The 14,735-nt window shown below is 46.7% G+C and overlaps 1 pseudogene; it reads left to right on the plus strand.

The window, feature by feature from the left end:
* Positions 1-8,807: 8,807 nt before the first annotated feature.
* Positions 8,808-9,625, plus strand: LOC132596500 (glutathione-specific gamma-glutamylcyclotransferase 1-like; annotated as a pseudogene).
* The last annotated feature ends 5,110 nt before the right edge of the window (positions 9,626-14,735 follow it).

Raw genomic sequence — 14,735 nt, forward strand, 5'->3', positions numbered from 1 at the left:
GATTTCAGTGAAAAAAAGTGGGGGATCCTTCACTTAGTGGGTGGCAAAGGAAAAGACACCAAGGTTGGGTTCTCCCTAGACACTGGCAGCACCCCAGCAGGGGTGGGGTGAGCTAATATCCCCAAAGCTAAGGACCCACACCCTTAAAATTACAAGAATGGCTTTGGCAGGAGTGCAGGGCCCGGAAATAGGGTGGAAAGGTGCCTGGGGATATTGGAACCACATCCTGGAAAATTTGAGGGTCTTGGCTTTGGGATAGTGTTAGTGGGGGACAGGGACACTGGAGATCAGAGAAGGGGGAGTTTTCTGTGGGGGGCAAAGGTCGAGGGTGGGGTCAACTGAGAGGTACATAGGCTGCTGGGTCTGGCGAAGCTAGCACGAGGCCCAAGGGTGGGAGCTGGTGCCTGGGGTGGGGGTCGTCTAGGGCTTATCCTCAGATCCCGTGGGTGAGGCGGCGAGTCGGACTGGAGAGTCAAGAGCATGTCCTGGTGAGCTAGCGGGCTTCTCCGGGGTGGCCCAGCGCGCTCCGGGAGCCTGCCGGTTTGGGGGTGTCTCCTCCCGGGGCGCCATGGCGGCACTGGCCAGCAGCCTGATCCGGCAGAAGCGGGAGGTCCACGAGCCCGGGGACAGCTGGCCCATGTCGGCGCAGCGGCGCGTGTGTCCCCGCAGCACCAAGTCCCTTTGCCAGAAGCAGCTCCTCATCCTGCTGTCCAAGGTGCGACTGTGCACCCCCCCCACACACACACAGTGAGCTCCCCTTAGTGAAGGCCCACATTGACCTGTCCTATCTTCTTCTGTGGGCAGGGGTCCTGAAAAACAGGGGCAGATGTCACCAGGTCCACCGTCGTGGCAGGTCAGGCAGTTTTTGTGTGGGTCCCTGATGGGCCCAACTTCTGCCCGGCTGCCTGGCAGAAGGCTGGGGTTGTTCTAGGGTCCATGAAGGTGGATCCACATAGAAGGTACCAGAAGAATCTGAGGCTGAAATTACATATTACCTAATGATAGCAGGCTACCCCCGACCCCCAACCCTTCCTGACTCTGGGTCTCAGTCTTCTCCATAAGATGAGCAAAAATGCATGCATTTTTATGCCACATACTTATCACAGCTTGTAATCAATCACAAGCTTAGTGTCTGTCTTCCCCTCTAGAATGGAAGTTCCACAAGGACAGGCTACGTCCGTCTTGCTCACCGTTGTGAGCAGTGGCTGTGGTACCAGAAATATTCATCATATTGTGAAAGGGAGGGAGAGGGAAGAGAGGGAGGGAGGAAGGGGAAACTGAGTGGGCAGAGGGAAATTGGATTCCTATTATCTAAGGGCTCTGGGTTACGGGAGCAGGGCTAGAGAGAAGAACCGGAACACTGTGCCCAGTCTGCAGAGGAAGCTGGGAGAGTGGACTGAAATCGCTGACCCACATCACCGGAGCAGTGGGTCCTCAGCTCAGAAAAGCAAACTTGTGTCTGTCCTCTGGACTTACTCTTTACAAGCCCCGTGCCCCTTCCTTGTGGGGAGGTGGGCAGAGGTAGGAGACCTCCCTGCTTTCGTCCTCCTCCTCCTGGACCCCCACCCCCACCCCAGGCCAGTCTCAGGAGGTGGTTTCTTTCCCCCTTTCTCCCACACAGAGGCTGGCTCGCCTCTCAGTGGGATGGTGAATAAGCCCTTGGGTGACGCTAGTTGCCATCAGGCATTAGGGGCCTAATGAGAATCATCTTCCTTGACGACTCCAGCACCTTCCATCTCCAGGGCCGCCAAAAGCCCGGCCAGCCCTCCCCACACTGCACCTCCGAGCTCCAGACAGACGTGGGCTATGGGGAGGGACGAGAGCCGCTCTCCGCAAGCCCCCGTGCCAAGCTGAGGCGGCAAGAGCCAGCAGCCGGGGAGGAGGGAGGCTTCCGGGAAGGCTCCAAGCCCATTTTCCAAAAAGAAAATGTCACTTTTCTAGATGAAAAGGAAACTCAGTGTCGAGAGTTGTAGCACTGAGACAGGTAGATGAGGGACAGAGACGAAGCGCCCCAGCTGGCCTTGCTCTGACCTACCTCTTCCCACACTCTGGTTGAGTGAAGAGATATGGGGGGCGGGGGGGGTGACCCTGAAGATCCACACACACACCCCCGGCATACGAGCTATGTCCATAGGATTGAAGACCCTCTTCCTCCAGAGTAGAGTGGGATTGAGAGCCGGTCCTTGGGGGTTGGGGCGTGATACCCAATGATGCTATAAAATCATTTCTATTGATCCAAGGCCTGGCTGACAGTGGACGGTTGACTCGTCTGGTCTGATCTGGGTTGTGCTCGAATGGAACGGGCCTGACGGTGGGAAAGAACGCCACCCCCCCACTCCTGCCCCTCGGCAGGTGCCTGGGTGAGTGTGCAAGAGGACGGTTCCCCACCCCCACCCCCATGTCCCTTTAAAGGCTGGCAAAACAACTTGTAGGAAGGCATGTCCCTTCCTCTTCGTGTCCCTCCACCCCCAGCAGCGGACAGATTTTCCAGGAGCTGCGTGCGTCCCGGACCCATCCCCAAACGGAGCTGAGCCGGCGAGCTCCGGCGCGGCCCGAGAGGGGCTGGGCGCGACAGCTCGGCTGGTTCCCACCCAGGGCTCCGAAGAGCCCCACGCACACTCTGGGGTGGGGATAGGGTACCCTCTATGCGCGCCTCTGTCCGAGAGGCTGTAAAACACCTCTGGCCACCAGCGAGGAGAGAGCATCCTTTGAAAAGGGACAACAGTGGCTGCGGTGGCGTCTTCCGGGGTGGGGGAGGGAATGTGGCCGCCGCAGCCGGCCGGCCCCACTGGGGCCCCAGCGCTAGCCTGCTCTGGGGAGGAAAAATAAAACATGAAACAGGGGTTAGCGGAATCGTGAGGTCGGCCCTTGCCCAAGTCTCATTAAGGAGACGCGCGCGCTCCCAGGCTGGGGATGCGTAATGGACACGTGGACAGGGGAGGGGAAGCTGGGGCGCGAGGCAGGAGTTGGGGGGCGTCTCCGTGGCGCGCGAATCGTGGGCCGCGCGCTCCGGGGCCACGTGACCACGGGGAATCGGGGAGGGGCGGGGAAGGGAGCGAGCCCGCCAGGCTCCGCGCCCGCTACTGCCGGGGTGGGCGCTGAATCCCGGACGGACGAGGAAGGAGGGCGGGCGAGCGAGTGTGTGTGTGTTTCTCTCCGCCGTCATTTACGGCGGAGCAGCCGGCGTGATAGTCGAGGAGGCAGCGGCGGTGGCGGCTCCGTTCAACTGTGGCTCCCCACACCTCCTCTTCCTTTTTGCTCCTTGATTCTTCTTCTCCCCTCACACTCGTCCATGGGGAGCCGGCTGCACTGCTGGCACCTCCTCTCCACTCGGCCCCGTAGGCACCAGCTTCCGCCTCCCTGACCGCGGGCTGCGCGGGCGCGCGGTGCCCCGGCCCCTGGCGTGGCGCCGGGGACTTGCCGCCTGCAGCCCAGGCAGGCGCGGTGCTCCGCTCACCCAAACTGACTCCGAGAGAGAGCGAGCCAGAGAGCGAGCAGATGCCCGGCTGCACCGAGACATCGGGCATCCGGGGGCAGGGCGGGGGCGGCGGGGAAGAAGAGACATCGGAGACTCTGAACCCCGGAAAAGTTCAAGGTTTGTGCAGATTCCCCCGGGGAAGGCGGAGCAGCGTGGCCCTCTGCTGAGACAGAGCGACACAGCATGTGGAACCTTAGTTCCCCGACCAGGCTTCGAACCCGCAGCCCCTGCGGTGAAAGCACAGACTCTTAACCACTGGACTACCAGGGAAGTCCCTCAGAATACAGAATTCTTATCTACTGCTTATGTGTGGTTATTCAAGCAGGGCTGTCGCTATTAAACATATTCCTGGGACTTCCCTGCTGGCGCAGTGAAAAACAATCCGCCTGCCAACGCAGGGGACACAGGTTCAATCCCTGGTCCAGGAAGATCCCACATGCTGAGGAGCAACTACTGTGCTCTAGAGCCTGCAAGCCACAACTACTGAGTCTGCATGCCGCAACTACTGAAGCCCGTGCGCCTAGAGCCCACGCTCCACAACAAAGAGAAGCCACCGCAAGGAGAAACCTGTGCATTACAACGAAGAGTAGCCCCCGCTCACCACAACTAGAGAAAGCCCACGTGCAGCAACGAAGACCCAACGCAGCCAAAATAAATAAATAAAAATTAAAAAACAAACATATCCTAAAAGAGAGTCCCAGAAGCCAGTAGTTGAGTTCTGGTTATAGAAAGACAAAAGATACTGTCTAGCAGAATCTTGATTATCCAGACAAAAAGGATAAAGAGGGTTCTTACTAAGGCCAACCTAGTGAAAAAGGAACATCTAGTATATAGGATACCCTATTTCTCAGATGAGATTAAAAGGAACATTTATAGTCCTGATGTGACATGAAAAATATATCAAATTTGAAGCAGCAATCAGAAAAAAACAATTTTTTCTTTGGTGGTAAAATATTTTCATCTTTCATAACCAAGAGCTTTCATAACCATTACCTACATACTGCTAATGGAATATTTCAGATTCTGTCCTGTCTACAGGGGTTATTTTCAGCATTGGATCTATCTGTGACCTGGGAATCTCTTATAGTTCTCCTAAGATCCACCACCTCAAGGACTCAACGTCTATTCAAGCAGCATGTGGTTCCATAAAAGCAATCAGAGTGCACTGTCCTCAACTGTGGATCCCGGAAGACCAAAGGAGGCTTTAATATTGAGGTTGTTTGGCTTGCACAACAGTCAAGAAAAGTCAGTGAATGCCAAGCTGGTTTGCTTCCTTTGATGGAAGCTGCTGAAAAGGTCTTCCCGTTTGGAAGCATTTACCAGTTTTTCTGGTACAATAGCTACAGCTGTGGGCTTTCTGAGTGTGAACAGACATATGGAAGACATGAAATATTAGGGACAGACACCATCTGCAACTGATTGTCTCACAGGAATATTGTCTCACTGCAATATAGGAGTAGCAAGGGACACACTTTTCTCAGGGCCATACACTGGCAAAAAAACCCAAAAAACAAAAAACAAAAAACTTTTGGGGACTTCCCTGATGGTCCAGTGGTTAAGAATCCGCCTTCCAATGCAGGGGATGCGGGTTTGATCCGTGGTCAGGGAACTAAGATCCCACATGCTGTGGGGCAACTAAGCCCGCACTCTAGCGCCCGGGTGCCGCAACTAAGACCCGATGCAGCCAAAGAAAACAAACAAGAAAACCCTTTTGGCTGACAAAGATCTTAAAGATATGAATAAATGGGATTGTAAGACTGTGTCCTTTGCAGCTAGCATCCTCAGCACTTCCTGCCCTAATCATTCAAAGGTTAAATGAACACAGTTGATGAATACTTGTTTTAGAAGTATTTAGAAGTATTTAGTATTTAGATGAATGCCTTGTTTTAGAAGAGACATTTAAAGAAAAAACCAAGACATTATGGCTTTTCCCTAATTAATATCCATCCTCTTATTAAACTACACTTATGTGGGGTATAAAGGGGATACAAAGATAGATAATAAAAACCATATACACTAAAGGACCAATTCTTTATCCATAAGTTAACCTCTAACCATAAAGTAGTATAGAAGGAAAGAAGAATTTTTATGAAGGGGCCATCAGGCTTTCAGGTAAAGATAGTAGACTGAAAATCACATTTAAATTTTCTTTCTCTTGGAAGAAATTCTGCCATAATTAAAGGGAAAAAATTTAAAGGTATAAATTCATAAAGATGGGGAAGAGAAAATAAAACAGCAACAAAATCTCAGTAACTGTGAAACAAATGGTGTTAGCAAAAATACCACAGAATTCTCAAAGGCTTAGGACTGGTAGCGCCTCTGGAACTGTATGGAGGGGAAATGGGGGGAGGGGATGTTAAAAGAAAGAGGATCAAGAAACTGTTACAGCCCTAGATCCCCCCACCATTCTAAGCTACCTCAGCCCCTCAATAAAACTGAAAGATTGATTCTTTCAGAGAAAATTAGATGGCACTTTGGGACTTCCCTGGTGGTGCAGTGGTTAAGAATCCGCCTGCCAACGCAGGGGACACAGGTTTGAGCCCTGGTCTGGGAAGATCCCACATGCCACGGAGCAACTAAGCCCGTGCGCCACAACTACTGAGCCCACGTGCCACAACTACTGAAGCCTGTGCGCCTAGAGCCTGTGCTCCACAAGAGAAGCCACCGCAATGAGAAGCTAGTGCACCCCAACGAAGAGTAGCCCCCGCTCGCCACAACTAGAGAAAGCCTGTGCGCAGCAACAAAGACCCAATGCAGCCAAAAATAAATAAATATATAAAAAATAAAATAAATAAAATAGTAAGATAGATGGCACTTTGAAGGGGATGCCAGGCATGGCTGAGGGGTGGTGAAGGAAGTGAATTTATGCATATACTGAATGCTGAGACTCTCCAGCCCTCTTTCCCAATTTAGCTCCCAGGAGGCTGCTAGAAACTCTTTATATTCTAAACAGGAGAGGCAAGGATAATTTTTTGAAAAATTAAGCCAGCCCCTAAAGAAGACATGAAAGTACTGACACAGAGGATTCCAGCTACCCTCGGTGATGGGTAACTGGAGCTCCTAACCTGGCCCTCATGGTTTAGAGGACCATACTCTGATCTTCCTCTGGCCTCCTCCGAACCCCTGTATAGAAGAATCCACACGGCCAAAGAGACATGCCCAGGTAGAACACATAGAATTTCCTGGCTAAAAAGCCCTAACACTGTTTCCAGGGCCTTCTTGAAATACTTCTACTGGTCACTTTTCCTGAGGGTCAGTAAGCATACCCTTAGGCCCAAGGGATGGCCAAAGGGTGGAAGTTGAATAAAGGAAGAGTAGGCTGTGAAACAGGGTTCTTCAGTTGCACTCCTGAGTGAACAGATGGGGAATTTTAACAAAGAACCAAATGGAAGTCCTAGAACTGAAAAGTACAGTATCTGTTGCTGTTTGTATTTTTTTTGGCCGTGCCGTGCGGCCTGTGGGATCTTAGTTCCCAGACCAGGGCCTGAACCTGTGCCCCCTGCAGTGGAAGTGCAGAGTCTTAACCACTGGACTGCCAGGGAAGTCCCGAAAAGTACAATATCTGAAATGAAAGTTATACTGAATGGATGTAACAGAACACTGTAGCCTATAAAAGGAGAGTCTGTATACTTGAAGACAGATCAACAGGAATCACCCCATCTGAAGAACAGAAAGGAAGAAAACAATAACAACTAAAAACCACCCTTAGTGATCTCAGGGACAATATCGAGTGCTTACACGTATGTGTAAGTGGAGGTCTGAAAGGAGGGAATAGAGATGCTGAGGCAGAAAAAAATTTAAAGAAATAATGGAAAAAAAATTTCCCAAATTTGGCAGAAACTATCAATTTACAGATCCAAGCTCAGTGAACCCGAAGCCAGATAAATACAATGAAAACACCTAGGTCCATAACAGTCAAGCTGCTGAAAACCAAACATAAAAGAAAAAGAGAGGGTGGCCATAGATCAGCACTGTCCAACAGAACTTTCTGTAATGATGGAAATGTTCTACTTCTGCACTGCCCAATCTAGTAACCACCAGCCATGCGAACATTTGAAATGTGGCTGATGCAACTGAGGAAATGAATTTTTTATTTTATTTTAATTAATTTCAATTTATATAGCCATAAATGGCTAGTGGCTATCATACTGAACAGTGTAGCTAAGAAACCTTATGAGATATCAACCCATCATAATATGTGCACTTTACTGATTCAAACAAACAGTAATAATAAAAACAAACAAAAAAGTTTAAGATATGGAGATAATTGAAAACTTGAGAACTGACTGGGTATTTGATGTTAACAAATTCTTGTTAATTTTTTAATGTGCACAGTTATTGTGGTTATGTTTTTAATAAGACACCATCTGTTTTAAACATATATATTGAAATATTTACATATGAAATAAATGTCTAAGATTCACGTCAAAACAATATGCTGTGGACAGGGGTATAGATGAAACAATATTAACTATGGGTTGATAATTATTGAAGCCAAATGATGGGCACACAGGGACTCATTACACTACTTTGCTTACTTTTGTAGAGTTAAAAATTTTTCATAAAATGTTTTTAGAAAGTAGAGCAAAAGGAGAAAGAGATGGAAAATAGGACCAAAAAAAGGGAGATCGGTCCAGGAGGGTCAACATTCAAATAGCAAGACTTCCAATAAGAGAGACAGAGAAAATGGAGGGAAATGTATAAAAAAGAAAAACTCCCAGAACTGAAGGATACAAGTTTCTACATTGAAAGAGCCCAAAAAGTACCTAGTAAAATGGGTGAAAGAGACACACACACCAAGGCACATCACTGTGAAACTTCAGAACATGGAGGATAAAGAAAGGATTGTACAAGCTTTCACTGAGAAAGAACATGGCACAGAAAAGGATCAACAATCAGAATGGCTTCAGACTAGGAAGCAAATTATTTTCCTAACCGAGAATGATATACAGAAACCATCAGACAAGTGTGAAGATAAAAAAGACATTTTAAAACATGTGAAGTCTCAAAAACGTTATTCTCTACATACTTATTCTTAGGAAGCTACTAGAGGATGTTTTTCATCAAAATGAAGGAGTAAACCAAGGAAAGAAAAATACAATAGGAGACCCAACATACCAGACAGGCGAAGGGAATGAATCCTCAGGGCTATTATGAAGGGAGATCCCAGGATGACAGTTCCAGGTGTTGAAGGAAGTCAGTTCAGACTGACACAGTCAAAAGACTCCAAAAGGAGACTATAAGAAAGTGAAACCGATTAAGACTATCTTGAAGGGTCTGATCTCACTGCAATTTGGGAATGAATTACAGTTAACACAAAAAATTAAACAAACAGGAGCGGCCAAGCAGTGCCAGGCCGGGTGGGTACGTCTGTCGGTCCTGCCGTGCCCACACCAGAGACCAGCCCTGGAGGCGGCCCGGGCCCGTCCTGTGGCTGGCACCATGAAGCAGGAGTTGGCAGCCCAGAACACCCCACCCCCAGGACGACGGCGGCCCCCAAGCGCTGTGGATTTCCGGGTACGGCTCCCTGGTGTGGAGGCCTGACTTCGCCTACAGCGACAGCCGTGTGGGCTTCGTGCACCGCTACAGCGGCCGCCTCTGACAGGGAGACATCTTCCATCAGGGCAGCGACAAGATGCCTGGTCGTGTGGTGACCCTCCCTGAAGATCGTGAGGGCTGCACTTGGGGTGTGGCGTACCAGGTGCAAGGTGAGCAGGTCAATGAGGCCCTGAAGTACTTGAACGTGTGGGAGGCAGTGCTTGGTAGCTATGATACCAAGGAGGTCACCTTCTGCCCTCAAGATGCCCCTGACCAACCACTCAAGGCACTGGCCTACGTGGCCACCCCGCAGAACCCTGGTTACCTGGGCCCTGCGCCTGAGGAGGCCATTGCTACGCAGATCCTGGCCTGTCGAGGCTTCTCTGGCCACAGCCTTGAGTACTTGCTGCGCCTGGCAGACTTCAGGCAGCTCTGTGGGCCCCAGGCACAGGACGAGCACCTGGCAGCCATCGTGGATGCTGTAGGCACCATGCTGCCCTGCTTCTGCCCCACTGAGCAGGCTTTGGCACTGGTCTGAGGGCCTGAGCCCCTACGTGGACACAGGGGCCAGGTCCCTACTCCAGTGCACACAGACAGACTTGATATAGCTGGAGCCCACTAAGAACACTTGGTGGGCCGACTGGGGCCTCTCTCAAGCCCCTGCCTGTCTGCCAGCCCCCAGATCTCCTACCTGACACTGACTTACTACTTGAAACTCTATTTATTGCACCATGTTGGTGTGGTGGGCAGGGTGGGGGGCCTGCCCTAGATATAGGCGCCCTGCTGAGCAGTGCCCCACCCCAGGCGCCTGTTGCCTGATCAGAATCCCCCCAGTGCTGCTGCTATCCCCATACTACCCAGGCCTCCACCTCCCCAGGGAGCCTCCAAGAGCCTTGACCCTCTGCCCCTGACTCCAGATCAACCATTCCCTAGCCCCAGAAATAACACCCGTCAAAGGTCCCAGCCTGCTGGTGAGGGTAGGAGGAAGTGAGGAGAGGGGGCCCTACAAGAACTGAGGCCCCTGCCAGCTGTGCTCTTCCCCCAGGTCCCCAGGGCAGAGCTGGATCTGGAGGCCAGACACAGCTGCTGAGGCTGGGCCTAGGCCTCTTACCCATTTGGCTTTGTTTCCCTGTCCTTCTGTCTGTCTGTCTGTCTGTGCTACTCCTGTCTGTTTGTTGGTCTATTCCTCGGAAGCTCATCACTATAGGTCCTGTCACCTTCCCAGTCTGTCCCATACTATAATCCATAAGCTGATCTCATTAAAAAAAAAAATTAAACAAAAAGACAGGTATTAATGTGTAAATATCTAATTACTTATAAAAATTTTATGGAGAAAAAAATAATCACACTATATAGCTCAGCTATGAGGAGTATATATAATCATAACAACATAAACAATGAACACTGATTAAAGCAAATTCTAAGACAGCTCTATCAGGAAAACAGGAGGATTGGAAATATGTATGTAGACGACGGCCATAAGTGGTGACAGAAGGCTGGGGACTGGGTTTTTCTTAGCTAACTACAGAACTAGTTGACTCTAAGTTGTATTTTTATAATCCCGATAAAATTAAAATTTGAAAGAACGGTGCTATCCATGTTCTCACAAGAGTTTACAGCCTGGTGAAAAAGGAGGCCAAGCAGCTGTGAGAACATTACAGCATCTATACAAAGATTGGGATGAACACGTGTTATATCATCGTTCTACTGTCTTTTTGCAGACACTGACTTGAAGAAGCAGTCAGTTGCCAGGTATCAAGTTTGAAGGAGTATATTGGGAAAATGTTTCTAAGCAACTGACACAGATGAAATCAAAAACAAGGATATCAAAGTCAGAGAAAACTCAGAGAAAATTCATTTAGACATTTGTTAAGGTTTTTGTTTTATTTAAATAGAAGGGATCAATTCTCTTTTCTTTTTAAGGAATATAATTATATGATATAAATAAACTCAAGAGAAGCTCCCAACGGGGGCAAGCTAAGCTTTACTTTGTGTAATATTGATAAGTTGAATTCACAAAGGCTTTTACAACCAACATTATTAGTACAGCTGAAAAAATTTTCTAGGTCAAATTTCTAGTAGATATCTAAGGTATAACCTATTTTACATTTTAAGAGGGAACAGTGTCTTTCAATAATGTTTCAAAAAGACTATAAGCCAATAAGTAGTTTGACGATGTTTTTAATGAAAAGTTTTTGTACTAAATGTTACATTACAGTTTTGGCGACTAGGTTTGATTTATCTGTCCTACGTTGATATCAAATTAGCCAAAATAGCTAAAACTCACACTGCTTTCAAAATTTCATTTCCTAAACCCCCATTTTTTCTTTCCTGATTTTATGGTCTGGAGTACTAGAAAAGTACTAATTTTTCCTGCATGAGCTCTTGAATTTAAACATTATGTTCGCATAACATTTAAATGCCAATCAACCTTTACCTGGCTTTATCTGGATCTTTATGGTCTAAGCTTGTTGAAGTTAAGATCTGATTCTTTTTGTTCATACTAGGACAAGAGCAGAATGGAAGCTGAAATCTGAAGTAGCCCAGCACTTTAAGCTAGTCATTAGCTTCACCTTGCACTAGCAGACATTAAATAGAGCTGCTCACAGCGGGGAAAGAAACTTCACCTCTTTGCAAGTTTTTGCTTATCTTCTCCATTGGGCAATACCAATTAATGAGAAAATACCCATTATTATGACATCCCTGCAAGAAAAGAATCCATGGGGAAAACATGGAGAATCGATAGTTGACTACAGATGGAAGCTGCTTTATTATATTCTGCTTAGATAGAAAATTTTTAAGATTGTTTTTATAATGTCACGTTTGTGAAACTGAAAACTTGCTAGTCCTAATATCATAACAATACTTTTGAGGGAGGGGTTTGGACTAAGATTCAATTTCTTTCATGAGGGTTCCTATTTGGGATGTTCATTTCACTGAATGTGAAATGGAAATGCAAATAGGGAAGTAAACTGACATTTATTTATTTACTGTTTCCTTTTGGTTTTAAGAGTAGGAAATTTGCCCTCATTTCTGTGACCCAAATTCCCTTTCCTAATTCTAAAGTAAAGCATTCTCGCACCCATGCTGACTGTCCTCAAATATTTGGCTTGAGGCTCTGTGGGCCAACAGGAGGTTAGACTTCAATGAGAAGAGAGGAGATGTAAATTTGAGTTAGTTAGTTTCTTTTAGGATTCTGTGCTGGAAAAGCCCCTTAACACATTAGTCTCATTATAGCAAGAGAGCCAATTCCTTCTGCACAGAAATCCTTGTTTTGTTCTTCTAGACTGAGCCAAGTTATATTGTGACTCACTCATTGTCACTCTAAATCATTACACCCTTTGCTGAGAAAGAAGCAGTCAACTGCTGAGGCAGCAAGGTAGTTAGTCAACTGGCAAGCAGGCTTGGTGCACTGGTACTTTAAGTAATTTTATTGCTGATGTCTCACCATAAGTACTAGTATCCCACACTGGTATTTCCAGGAGATAGAGCAATGGGATCCTACCTGTCTTGATTGGAAAGTGGAAGGTTGAAATTTTTTGCTCATCATTTAAAACATATTTTATAGTCTCATTCATACTATTGTATCATTTCAAGTTCTCGATAGAAGGGGATAGCAATCCTCTTTGTCGCATCTTCTGTCAGTCACAGTGCACCTTTCCCTCTTGTTGTCGCATCTTCTGTCAGTCACAGTGCACCTCTCCCTCTTTTTTTTTTTTTTTTTTTTTGTGCCTCTTGTTTTTTTTTTGGTTAAATTGTGAGCTGACTTTCAGTAGAGACTTTCTTCTCAGATGGGAGTCCTGATGGCCTTAAAGTTCAAAACCATTGCATAAAGGCCATTTTGCATTTGCTTCTGCCAGGTACCCTGGGTTTCACCAGTTCTGGTCCAATTTTACATTAATTTACTGGTTTGGAGAATTCTTCACGTACACAGTATAAATTCCGGCCCTGGATTTCTCACAAGAGGTCGCCCAGAACCCAGGTCAAAGAGAACTCTCTCATCACTTGCCCCTGTGGAAATCTTTTTCTAGTTCCCCTTTCATTGAGGGACTTGCCCTTCCAGGCTCTCAGCTTTGTGCAGGGATCAGTTACAATTCCCCATCTCAGGTCAGCCCAAGGTGGTCTCTTCTGTCCTTGTGAGCATTAAAACCCTCAACTTCTTGGGCTTATATCTGTATTTTATCCCTTGAGGGTTGCTTCAGCTTCAGCTTACATGCTTACTACTCTGCCTTCATGTTGCTCGAACCCCAGAAGGCTTATATTTCAAAGAGAAATTCAAAGTGGTGAAAACGAAACGATACTCTAAGCTAGGACCTTAAGCATTCTAAAAAGTCAATATTTTCAAGATGGAGAAGCTCTTAGAAACTTCATAAAGTTCTGAGCTCCTCTAAGATGCTGCTACACTTACCACACACTTATCATATTTAAATGCAGATAACCCAACTATTTATGGCTGTGTATTCAAAGATGACCTCCACACAGCTCTACTGAAATCTATTCTTGTGACATTCAAATTCCCTATGAAAGTCTTAGGAAAAAAAAGTTTGTACATAACACCTTGAGACGTTTGTTTGTTGAGTAAAAAGAAAATAACTTTGTGTCAAGGCGTGACTTCTGTGTGTATTTTTAATGAAAAATAAAAGTCTTCTCCACAGATTTATTTCAAACCCTATTCCATGACCAAATCTAATATAAGAAAGAGAGGGGTTGCTTTACAGATAACATTGGCAAGACATAAACCTGTACCCGCTGAGTGAAGTAGAAGTCTAACCTGCAGGTTGTTCAGAGGCTCCATCTTCATGACTTGGGCCCAAGGTGTTGAGAGGCAGGGAGACATCAATGCTCTGGTTTGGCATCAGTGGTGTATGGATGGCCAGAGGAGTGCTGGGGATGACACCAAAGCTAGGAGAGAGGATGAAGAAATCCCAGAGGTTAATCAGGAGGCAGGATTTAGTCACGTCTTTGGGTTTCAATGGCTTTTTACTCCATTTGAAGGAAACATAAGGAATAGCAGGCACTAAAGTGCCCAATTCTAATTTGCTGTAACACGTTACAACATAACCTCTTTTTTCCATTAAGAAGATTTGAGGAAGGAGAAAACATTCATAAGCACAGAACTGGTTTGCTAATGCTCTGATTCTGAAAGTTTCTTATGTTTATCATGCCACTAGAGGGACAGGTTTGATAAGCATCTTTTTCTTATACATCTTCCTTTAGATAATCTTTGGGAGAAAGAACACTTAAGAATACCCACCCTGTAAAGTATAATGATATTATTTCACTTGCTTGATAACCTGCCTGATCAGACCAGAGGATGATTTACTGGTAACTCTCATTTTCCTTCTTCTTTATTTACTTACACAGGATACAATCATTGGGAAAGAGCCAGTCTAAGTAAAGCAGAGTTGATTGGCTTAAACATTCCAAACAACACCCCAAAGGATAAGCTGTAGACTCAAATCTGGCCACTTTCTTCGCCTAAGGCAGGCAGTGAGTACCCACCAGTTTGACTTCTCAGAGAAGCCTGCCTAATAATAATACAAGAATAGTAAAGAGATGGGAAAAGCCTGAGTCTGAAGTTACAAAAAAACCCAAAAATATATGAGGGGAGACAGACATGTCTTACGTCTCAGAAGCATAAGAATACAATTTTAAAAAGATGGAGCAGAAAGGAAAAGTAGGCTCATAGGTGTAACAAATAAACAACTTAATGATATAA

This window comes from Globicephala melas, unplaced genomic scaffold (genome assembly GCF_963455315.2).
Source record: "Globicephala melas unplaced genomic scaffold, mGloMel1.2 SCAFFOLD_354, whole genome shotgun sequence".
In the NCBI taxonomy this organism is placed as follows: Eukaryota; Metazoa; Chordata; class Mammalia; order Artiodactyla; family Delphinidae; genus Globicephala; species Globicephala melas.